The 12,420-nt window shown below is 44.5% G+C and overlaps 1 protein-coding gene across 2 annotated transcripts in view; it reads left to right on the top strand.

Annotated features, from left to right (window-relative positions):
- Positions 1–12,420, top strand: part of LOC138676453 (long-chain fatty acid transport protein 2-like) — a 180,308-nt gene that overhangs the window by 98,254 nt on the left and 69,634 nt on the right. The gene's annotated exons all lie outside the window — the stretch shown is intronic.

Raw genomic sequence — 12,420 nt, forward strand, 5'->3', positions numbered from 1 at the left:
AAAGGGACTTTGTCATCACAGAATGACTGCTGAAACAAAGCACAGGCGCTCGGTGCTTCACGGTGGTGCCAATAATTTCAAATTCAATATATGACATTCTCCACTATCCAACTTGCTCTCTAACCCATTCAACACTTCTGAAACAAGGCCAGAATCAATCCATTTTCTATCATATATCGTAACTTACTGTAGAACCTAGTCACCTCCTTTATCACATTCTCACTTGAGGCACTCTAACCGTTCCTATTCAGGACTTTAGTCATATCAACCTTTCTCCCATTCATTTTCTTAAAAAAGAACCTTGTGCACTTTTCATCTTTCTCAAGATGTTCTATTTTGGTGCAATAGATTTATTTCCCTTTTTCATCCATAACACGCTTTAATTCACTCATTGTCTCAAACAGCAGATCAGACACAACTATCCCACTTTCACCACACTTTTTTAACCAGTCTAAACGCCTGTTTAAATCATTAAATCTGTTCCGACAAATAGCAGCATTTTTATAGCCCCATGTTTTGAAGAATTTTTTCACACATCTTAACCCAGTCCCACCATTCCAGCACACACGCAAAATCCCTCTTACATACTCTCCACTCTTTATAGTTTATTTTTAATTCATTTATCACATCCTCATCTTCTAACAATCTTCCATTCAGCTTCCAAACCCCAGCCCCATACACACGGCCATCAAAAGCTCTAAACACACCTCTCAAACACTCAAGATCAGAAAAGGGTACAGCATTTTGTTCAAAATTCATACACAACATATTTTTGGAAAATAACATTTTATCTATCCTGAATGCAATGCCACCCCCATCAGCATGGTATGTTGGCGGTGGTGGGATGCCAAATTTCAGAGCAGCAGCATCTAGAAGGGAAAAATCAGAAATAAGATTGGATAACTTTACCAGTTATGTCACAATTCCCTTCTGTGACGCAATTAAAGTCTCCAACTAAAACTGTAGAAACAAATTAAGTTAACAAACTTAATTTTTCCAAAAGAGCCAGCCGCTCCTTTTTCCTGTCCTTTCCCAATGGACAGTCCATATTAATAATTCTAGCCTGCCATCCCCTATAGCTAGCATGTGCAATTATACATTCCACCTCTACACCGTTTAGCTATCTAAACTAATCTCCCTGTTACCCAATAATATCACTACCCCATCATTCCTATTAACACATGAGCTGGCCATACATGCTGTCTGTAAGGCCAATCCTTATAGCTTGGGGAGTCCCCAATCCCACATTCCCAAAGACAAAAGATATGAACATTCATCTGTTTTAATAATAATCTTAATAATCTTTATTTTTATACAGCGCTAACATATTCCGCAGCGCTTTACAGTTTTGCACACATTATCATCGCTGTCCCCGATGGGGCTCACAATCTAAATTCCCTATCAGTATGTCTTTGGAGTGTGGGAGGAAACCGGAGTACCCGGAGGAAACCCACGCAAACACAGAGAGAACATACAAACCCTTTGCAGATGTTGTCCTTGGTGGGGTTTTAACCCAGGACTCCAGCGCTGCAAGGCTGCAGTGCTATCCACTGAGCCACCTTGCTCAGGGGTCCGGCGTCTGTGCGCAGTGCTCTCGTCTCCGCTCCACCCATGTGACGTTATATTGTGGAGTCGCTGCGTTCTGTTCAGTACTCACTGTTTGATATAATCTAGGACAATTACCCTCCTGGATTTGTATCTAATTAACCTGACATTTAGGAACACAATGCCCCAACCAGCTTGGAGAGCCATAACTGTTATCATGCGGTGGTCTAGGAGCAACATGGAACGAGCTCTGAGGGAAGTGTTAACTGTACTGACCGCAGACCCTAAGCTCAACACAACACTAGAAGCAGCCGTGGAATACTCCTAACTCTCCCTAGGCATCTCGTCACAGCCTAAGAGCTAACTACCCCTGAAGACAGAAGCAGGAAAACTATCTTGCCTCAGAGAAAATCCCCAAAGGATAGATTAGCCCCCCACAAATAATGACTGTGAGTGGAGAGGAAAAAGACATACACAGAATGAAACCAGGATGAGCACAGGAGGCCAGTCTAGCTTGATAGATAGGACAGGATGGAACACTGTGCGGTCAGTATAAAACATTACAAAAATCCACGCAGAGTAAACAAAAAATCTCCACACCTGACTAAAGGTGTGGAGGGTCACTCAGCTTCCCAGAGCTTTCAGCAAGACAGAAAATAATTCAAACTGATAATGCTGGACAAACAAAGAATGCACAGAATGGATAAGTCCACAAACTATGGACAGAAAAAGTAAGCAAAAACTTAGCTGTGCTGAACTGGTCAGGATAACAGGGAACGCCAAAGAGATGTGAATCCAACCAGGGACCATTTACAAGTGGCACTCGCTGAAGGAATAGCCAGGCTTAAATAGGCGAGAGAGGAGACGATAAGTGGAGGCAGCTGAATACAGCTAACTCCAAGGAGCAGCCATACCACTTGAAACCACAAGAGGGAGCACAAGAGCAGAACTCACAAAAGTGCCACTTACAACCACCGGAGGGAGCCCAGGAGCAGAATTCACAACAGTACCTCCCCTTGAGGAGGGGTCACCTAACCCTCACCAGAGCCCCCAGGCCGATCAGGACGAGCCAAATGAAAAGCATGAACCAAATCGGTGGCATGGACATCGGAGGCAACAACCCAAGAATTATCCTCCTGGCCATACCCCTTCCACTTGACAAGACACTGAAGCCTCCGCCTCGAAAAACAAGAATCCAAAATCTTCTCAACCTCATATTCCAACTCCCGCTCAACCAACACCGGGGCAGGAGGGTCAACTGAGGGAACAACGGGCACCACATATCTCCGTAACAAAGATCTATGGAAAACATTATGAATGGCAAAAGAGGCTGGAAGAGCCAAACGAAAAGACACCGGATTAATAATTTCAGAAATTTTATAAGGACCAATAAACCGAGGCTTAAACTTAGGGGAGGAAACCTTCATAGGAACATGACGAGAAGACAACCAAACCAAATCCCCCACACGAAGCCGGGGACCAACACACCGACGGCGGTTAGCAAAACGTTGAGCCCTTTCCTGAGACAACGTCAAATTGTCCACCACATGAGTCCAAATCTGCTGCAGCCTGTCCACCACAGAATCAACACCAGGACAATCAGAAGGCTCAACCTGCCCAGAAGAAAAACGAGGATGAAAACCAAAATTACAAAAGAAAGATGAAACCAAAGTAGCCGAACTAGCCCGATTATTAAGGGCAAACTCGGCCAACGGCAAGAAAGCCACCCAATCATCCTGATCAGCAGACACAAAGCATCTCAAATAGGTCTCCAAGGTCTGATTAGTTCGCTCAGTTTGGCCATTAATCTGAGGATGAAACGCCGAAGAAAAAGACAAATCAATGCCCATCCTAGCACAAAAGGCCCGCCAAAATCTAGAGACAAACTGAGAACCTCTGTCAGACACAATATTCTCCGGAATGCCATGCAAATGAACCACATGCTGAAAAAATAATGGAACCAGATCCGAGGAGGAAGGCAACTTAGGCAAAGGTACCAGATGGACCATTTTAGAGAACCGGTCACAAACAACCCAGATAACAGACATCTTCTGGGAAACAGGAAGATCCGAAATAAAATCCATGGAAATATGCGTCCAGGGCCTCTCAGGGATCGGCAAAGGCAAAAGCAACCCACTAGCGCGGGAACAGCAAGGCTTGGCCCGGGCGCAAGTCCCACAGGACTGCACAAAAGCACGCACATCGCGCGACAAGGAAGGCCACCAAAAGGACCTAGCAACCAAATCTCTGGTACCAAAAATCCCAGGATGACCAGCCAACACTGAACAATGAACCTCAGAAATAACCTTACTTGTCCATCTATCAGGAACGAACAGCTTCCCCACTGGACAGCGGTCAGGCCTATCAGCCTGAAATTCCTGAAGCACCCGCCGCACATCAGGGGAGATAGCAGAAAGAATCACCCCCTCCTTAAGAATGCCAACCGGATCAAGCACTCCAGGAGAATCAGGCGAAAAACTCCTAGAGAGGGCATCAGACTTAACATTCCAAGATCCCGAAAGATACGAGACCACAAAATCAAAACGGGAGAAAAAAAGGGACCATCGAGCCTGTCTAGGATTCAGCCGCTTGGCCGACTCGAGGTAAATCAGATTCTTATGATCGGTCAGGACCACAACGCGGTGTTTAGCACCCTCAAGCCAATGTCGCCACTCCTCAAACGCCCACTTCATAGCCAACAACTCCCGATTGCCGACATCATAATTGCGTTCCGCAGGCAAAAACTTTCTGGAAAAAAAAGCACACGGTTTCATCAAAGAACCTTCAGATTCCCTCTGGGACAAAACAGCCCCTGCCCCAATCTCAGAAGCATCGTCCTCAACCTGAAAAGGAAGAGAAACATCCGGCTGACGCAACACAGGGGCAGAAGTAAATCGGCGTTTAAGCTCCTGAAAGGCCTCAACAGCCTCTGAGGGCCAATTCGTTACATCAGCGCCTTTCTTCGTCAAATCAGTAAGGGGCTTAACCACACTGGAAAAGTTGGCAATGAAACGGCGATAGAAATTAGCAAAGCCCAAAAATTTTTGAAGGCCCTTCACAGATGTGGGTTTGATCCAGTCATGAATAGCTTGGACCTTAACAGGATCCATTTCTATAGACGAGGGAGAAAAAATAAAACCCAAAAAAAGAGACCTTCTGAACTCCGAATAGGCACTTAGACCCCTTCACAAATAAAGCATTATCACGAAGGATCTGGAACACCATCCTGACCTGCTTCACATGAGACTCCCAATCATCGGAAAAAATCAAAATATCATCCAAATATACGACCATGAATTTATCAAGATAATTGCGGAAAATATTATGCATGAAAGACTGGAACACAGATGGAGCATTAGAAAGCCCAAATGGCATCACAAGATATTCAAAATGGCCTTCGGGCTTATTAAATGCAGTTTTCCATTCGTCACCCTGTTTAATACGAACCAGATTATATGCCCCTCGGAGGTCAATCTTAGTAAACCACCTAGCCCCCTTAATCTGAGCAAACAAATCCGTGAGCAAGGGCAAGGGGTATTGGAATTTGACCGTGATTTTATTAAGAAGACGATAATCAATACAGGGTCTCAAGGAGCCATCCTTCTTAGCAACAAAAAAGAAACCCGCTCCCAAAGGTGACGAAGAGGGCCGAATATGCCCCTTCTCCAAAGACTCCTTAACATAACTCTGCATGGCGGCATGCTCCGGCACAGACAGATTGAAAAGTCGGCCCTTAGGGAACTTGCAACCAGGAATCAAGTTAATAGCACAATCACAGTCCCTGTGCGGAGGAAGGGAACTGGACTTGGGCTCATCAAATACATCCAGGAAATCTGACAAAAACTCAGGAACCTCAGGGGAGGGGGAAGAGGAAATTGACATCAAAGGAACGTCACTATGTACCCCTTGACAACCCCAACTAGTCACCGACATAGTTTTCCAATCCAGCACCGGATTATGTTCCTGTAACCATGGGAAACCCAGTACAACAACATCATGCAGATTATGCAACACCAGAAAACGGCAATCTTCCTGATGTGCTGGAGCCATGTACATAGTCATCTGTGTCCATTACTGAGGTTTATTCTTGGCCAGGGGTGTAGCATCAATACCCCTCAAAGGAATAGGGCTTTGCAAAGGCTGTAAGGAAAAACCACAGCACCTGGCGAATTCTAAGTCCATTAAGTTCAAGGCAGCGCCTGAATCCACAAATGCCATGACAGAAAAGGACGACAATGAGCAAATCAGGGTTACAGATAAGAGAAATTTAGGCTGTATAGTACTAATGGTAACAGACCTAGCGACTCTCTTAGTACGCTTAGGGCAATCAGAGATAACATGAGCAGAATCACCACAGTAGAAACACAGCCTATTCTGACGTCTGAATTCCTGCCGTTCTATTCTAGTCAAAATCCTATCACATTGCATAGGTTCAGGACTTTGCTCAGAGGATACTGCCATATGGTGCATAGCTTTGCGCTCGCGCAGACGCAGATCGATCTGAATGGCTAGAGACATAGATTCGCTCAAACCGGCAGGCGTAGGAAAGCCCACCATAACATCTTTAAGGGCTTCAGAAAGACCCTTTCTGAAAATAGCAGCCAGAGCATCTTCATTCCATTTAGTGAGCACAGACCATTTTCTAAATTTCTGGCAGTATAACTCTGCCTCTTCCTGACCTTGACACAGGGCTAACAGGGTTTTTTCTGCATGATCCACAGAATTAGGTTCGTCGTACAATAATCCGAGCGCTTGAAAAAATGCATCAACATTCAATAATGCCGGATCCCCTGCATCAAGAGAAAAAGCCCAGTCTTGAGGGTCACCCCGTAGCAAGGATATGATGATTTTTACCTGTTGAATGGGATCACCAGAAGAACGGGGTTTCAAAGCAAAAAACAATCTGCAGTTATTTTTAAAGTTCAAAAACTTGGATCTGTCCCCAAAAAACAAATCAGGAGTAGGAATTCTAGGCTCTAAAGCCGGAGTCTGGACAACATAGTCCTGGATGCTCTGTACTCTTGCAGCAAGTTGATCCACACGAGAAAACAAACCTTGAACATCCATGCCAAAGCATATATCCTGAACCACCCAGATATCAAGAGGAAAAAAAAAAAGACAAACTAGAGCACAGAAAAAAAAATGGTTCAGAACTTTCTTTTCCTTCTTTTGAGATGCAATTAATTCATTTTTGGCCACTTGTACTGTTATGATGCGGTGGTCTAGGAGCAACATGGAACGAGCTCTGAGGGAAGTGGTAACTGTACTGACCGCAGACCCTAAGCTCAACACAACACTAGAAGCAGCCGTGGAATGCTCCTAACTCTCCCTAGGCATCTCGTCACAGCCTAAGAGCTAACTACCCCTGAAGACAGAAGCAGGAAAACTATCTTGCCTCAGAGAAAATCCCCAAAGGATAGATTAGCCCCCCACAAATAATGACTGTGAGTGGAGAGGAAAAAGACATACACAGAATGAAACCAGGATGAGCACAGGAGGCCAGTCTAGCTTGATAGATAGGAAAGGATGGAACACTGTGCGGTCAGTATAAAACACTACAAAAATCCACGCAGAGTAAACAAAAAATCTCCACACCTGACTAAAGGTGTGGAGGGTCACTCAGCTTCCCAGAGCTTCCAGCAAGACAGAAAATAATTCAAACTGATAATGCTGGACAAACAAAGAAAGCACAGAATGGATAAGTCCACAAACTATGGACAGAAAAAGTAAGCAAAAACTTAGGTTTGCTGAACTGGTCAGGATAACAGGGAACTCCAAAGAGATGTGAATCCAACCAGGAACCATTTACAAGTGGCACTAGCTGAAGGAACAGCCAGGCTTAAATAGGCGAGAGAGGAGACGATAAGTGGAGGCAGCTGAATACAGCTAACTCCAAGGAGCAGCCATACCACTTGAAACCAGAAGAGGGAGCCCAAGAGCAGAACTCACAAAAGTGCCACTTACAACCACCGGAGGGAGCCCAGGAGCAGAATTCACAACACATAACATGATGGTGTTATTTACATGATGACAAACAGGCCACTTCTGATTCAGCCGTTTTTGTCTTCCATCTGGAACTGCAACACACCAAAACTGTTTACATCTGCAAGAATGCCTAAAAAAAGCATTGGTGTCAGGAGAAAAAACATTCTGAAGGTAACTATGTTCACTCACCGGACTTAAAACAATCTTCACCAGAGTCTGCCCAATCTGTTCTGGGCTTCTTACAGGAAGTTCCAGGCGCCTTGTCCTCAGACGGCCTTGCAAGAGCTAATTCACCTTGATCTCTACAACTGGCCAACTCCTCCTCAGTACCTATCCAAGATACACAGGGAGAACTACGAAGAGAACCATCCAGCTCATATTCAACTTCAGCAAGTTGCAAAGCTGCCACCTCAGGGCTAGGAGACTCCATTTGGGGCAGGGCCTCCTCATGGGCATCCATGATTTCAAGTTCTTCAATAAGGACAGGGCCTGTAACCTGTGGAATGTCCACAACAGCAGCAGGGGGTGCAGCTGCCCCACCTGAGTCCCCAGCGTAAGATGTAGGACTTATCTTGACCTTACAGTCTCGATACTTATGGCCCTCCTCACCACAAGCATAACACATAACAGTCTTTTGCCATATAGACAGAACCATTGCAATTCCGGCAAGTTGGCATCTCCCTGCAACTATCTTGGATATGCCCCAAATTTTTACACCTCCTGCAGTACATGGGGCATCAGGGGAAAAACAAAAACACTATTTTTCCCAATTTAAAAATTAAGAGGGGGTAATGGATACCTCCAGGGCCATGAGGATCTATCCCAAATCTCACACAAAAATTTGTACTTCAGTCCAGAGCCCTTCTCTATTCAGGACCCTGTGGGGGTACTGAACATAAATGCAAAAATAAAGTAATGTCATCCAGGCAAACTAAGCGACGCTGCAGCGATACCGACAACGATCCGGATCGCTGCAGCGTCGCTGTTTGGTCGCTGGAGAGCTGTCACACAGACAGCTCTCCAGCGACCAACGATGCCGGTAACCAGGGTAAACATCGGCTTACTAAGCGCAGGGCCGCTCTTAGTAACCCGATGTTTACCCTGGTTACCATCGTAAAAGTTAAAAAAACAACCACTACATACTTACCTTCCGCTGTCTGTCCTCGGCGCTCTGCTTCTCTGTACTGACTGTGAGCACAGCGGCCGGAAAGCAGAGCGGTGACGTCACCGCTGTGCTCTGCTTTCCGGCTGCCCGGCGCTCACAGCCAGAGCAGAGAAGCAGAGCGCCGAGGACAGACAGCGGAAGGTAAGTATGTAGTGGTTGTTTTTTTTACTTTAACGATGGTAACCAGGGTAAACATCGGGCTACTAAGCGCGGCCCTGCGCTTAGTAACCCGATGTTTACCCTGGTTACCAGCGAAGACGTCGCTGAATCGGCGTCACACACGCCGATTCAGCGATGTCAGCGGGAGAGCCAGCGACAAAATAAAGTTCTGGCCTTTCTGCCCCGACCAGCGATATCACAGCAGGGGCCTGATCGCTGCTGCCTGTCACACTGGACGATATCGCTAGCCAGGACGCTGCAACGTCACGGATCGCTAGCGATATCGTCTAGTGTGACGGTACCTTTAGAGTACAGCACAGTAAAGGTAAGACATTCCAGCGAAGGATTCGCAATTCCATTTTTCAGGGCAGTAGACAAGTACATACCTGCCTTCCCTCCTGAACTCCTGCATATTATATATATATATATATATATATATCATATTATATCAGACTACAAAAGTAGTGACTGGCTTAAGCACCAAAGTGGAGATGCCGGAGGGTCAAGAGACCGCACTCAAGGTATTCAGAAGACTTTGCCCTTCATCAGTGCAAAGTGTGAGATCTAATTTGACAGTGTGAAAGGCATCTGACTGGGATCCAAGAATTATCATTTCTCCTTGCAGAGAGTGACATGTTAAGCATGCCGAGGTGAGGAGACTTAGAGCCGCAATACTCCTCTGGGAAATATGCAAATTGTCTCTTCAGAGAGGAAGAGGACTAGAATAGCAATGCATGCAAGTTGACCCAGGAATCTCACAGAAAAGGAATAATTTTCCAAGGAAGGATGAGTGAAAATCCCTCAAACAAGAACTGAAATGTTTTTGCCTGGCTACAAAAAGCATTTACATACTGTGATACTTTCAAATGAGGGTGCCCAAATTTTTGTATCTTTCATTTTCCTTTTTGTAATTTGTAAATGTAAACGATATATATATATATATATATATATATATATATATATATATATATATATATATATACCCACGCACTCCTAAAATGCAAAAGAAATGTGTCCTCTTTAACTTTAGGTCTTTTAGAGATAATTTAATCTTCAATGAGCTGTGAATAACCCAGGCTGCTTACTTTTTGCAAACAAGTATAATTGCAATGTTTGTACATTTTTCATATCTTTGCAATTTTGAAATAAGCATGTAAAAGTTTATTTACTTGAGTTCCTCCATATGATTTTCACAATGGCCTAAAAGGCCCGGGTTACATGAAAGTGTATATTTCAGATGTCATGCTTTCTAGGATTAACTGTTCACAGTTTACATGCCACTGTACATATACTCGCATACCAGGGGTGGACACTGAGCGCTTGGGGCCAATGTGCAAGAAATGTGCCTGGCCCTCCTCTCTGTCCGATATGCTGCTTATGATGAGAGCAAGGTCTGCGCTCCTAAGGGAAAAAACTACTCCAAGGGAGGCCTCGGATCTGGTTAGGTTCATTGGTACCTATGATAATCAATCAGAGAGGTTATACCAAATTATGAAAAAGTATTGGGGTGTACTATTGGTGGATCCAAACCTAAAGGGCTTTATCCCACCCACACTAAGAGTTTTGCTTTGAATAACACACAAAAAAATCGAGATCTATAATTCTTATGTGAGCGCTATGGGACATCGCGCCATGTATCTCTAAAAGACGCTTAGCAACAGTATGACGTGGCGCATGCGCATTGCTGCGCTCGAGTGAAATTATATGCGTTGTACGCTAGAGCACAGGGTGAACTCCCTGAAACAGGAAGTCTCATGACGTCTATCCTAGCAGCACGGGAGATGGCTTGCGTTCCAGGCTGGAACGCTCGGCGTATTCTTAGGTATCTGTTGTGAATTCTGTGATCAAGCTCCCTCCTGTGGTCACGAGTGGTACAGCGGCTTCTGAGTTTCCTTCCTCAGGTGATGAGGTAAAGTCGTTAGATGCTGCTCTATTTAACTCCACCTAGTGCTTTGATCCTGGCCTCCAGTCAATGTTCTAGTATTGGTCTTGCTTCCTCCTGGATCGTTCCTGTGGCCTGTCTGCTCAGCATAAGCTAAGTTCTGCTTGTGTTACTTTTGTTGCTTATTTTCTGTCCAGCTTGCTTTTTTGGGTTTGCTTGCTTGCTGGAAGCTCTGAGACGCAGAGGGAGCACCTCCGTACCGTTAGTCAGTGCGGAGGGTCTTTTTGCCCCTCTGCGTGGTTGTTTGTAGGTTTTTGTTTTGACCGCAAAGCTATCTTTCCTATCCTCGGGCTATTCAGTAAGTCGGGCCTCACTTTGCTAAATCTATTTCATCTCTGTGTTTGTATTTTCATCTTAACTCACAGTCATTATATGTGGGGGGCCGCCTTTTCCTTTGGGGAATTTCTCTGAGGCAAGGTAGGCTTATTTTTCTATCTTCAGGACTAGCTAGTTTCTCAGGCTGTGCCGAGTTGCATAGGGAGCGTTAGGCGCAATCCACGGCTACCTCTAGTGTGGTTTGATAGGTTTAGGGATTGCGGTCAGCAGAGTTTCCACGTCTCAGAGCTCGTCCTATGTTTTGTGGTTTTTGTCAGGTCATTTGTGTGCTCTGAACTTCAAGGTCCATTGTGGTTCTGAATTACCTATTCATAACAGGTATCTGTCCTTCTATCCATATACTATATAACTGTGCTGTCCGGGGATAGGCTCCGGTTAATGGACTAGTACAGCGGAATGGATTATATGTGATATTACTAAGTGAACACCCGATGCACCTGAAAAAAAGGGGTGTGTTTTTGATTGGTCCTCTGACTCCATCTTGGGGTATTTAAATCAGTCCTGTATAGGTCTGAACAGGTCTGCCTCTTCATCGTGGCACGTCACATCTATGGAATAGCTGGTTCCATATTGCACCTCCTGATGAACCGCATGAACGGGGAAACGCGTCGAGGCTGGAAGCTAAGTTTTTGGATAATACCCAGCTATGCATTTTCAATTGTTTATCAATGACCACTAATTATGTATCCATGTGTTTCTATGTGAACTATTGTGGTTAATTGTTTTTATCTGAACCATGCTGTCTAATCAGCTGTGTGGCTCCTCTGATGTTGCCTGCAAGTCCTGTTAAACTATGAAGGGACCATTATTTTTATTCAATCGCCATAGTTTCTATAGGATCCATTAGTCCAACTCAATTATATTGACTTTTTGTTGAAGTCCTATTTAAATGTCAAAAACCATACATCTAATTTATATGGTCTCAACAGGATATGTCTGAACCTGACTATTGCAGGGAGACTATTATTTTTGTCTTTATTATATCAGGGTGCAAAACACTTTAAATAATCTGTTCTTTGTAAATTGATAAGTACTATCCCTTCATCTCTTTTTATTGCCTATTGTATTCCAACCTATAGCATAACAATATTTACAAGGGCTAGTTAAGGACAGCCCTCGCGGAGTTGTGGGCGCCAAACAATCGTACCTAATAGGGTGCCAACCACCACTGCTAGGAAGGGATAGCAGGCAAGTGTAGGGAATTGGCAGGTTATTTTTACAAGATCTATACCCAACTTCCATAAAAAATTTATTTTTTAAGGGATTATATGTTACACACTTATGATAA

Source organism: Ranitomeya imitator, chromosome 4, assembly GCF_032444005.1.
Source record: "Ranitomeya imitator isolate aRanImi1 chromosome 4, aRanImi1.pri, whole genome shotgun sequence".
In the NCBI taxonomy this organism is placed as follows: Eukaryota; Metazoa; Chordata; class Amphibia; order Anura; family Dendrobatidae; genus Ranitomeya; species Ranitomeya imitator.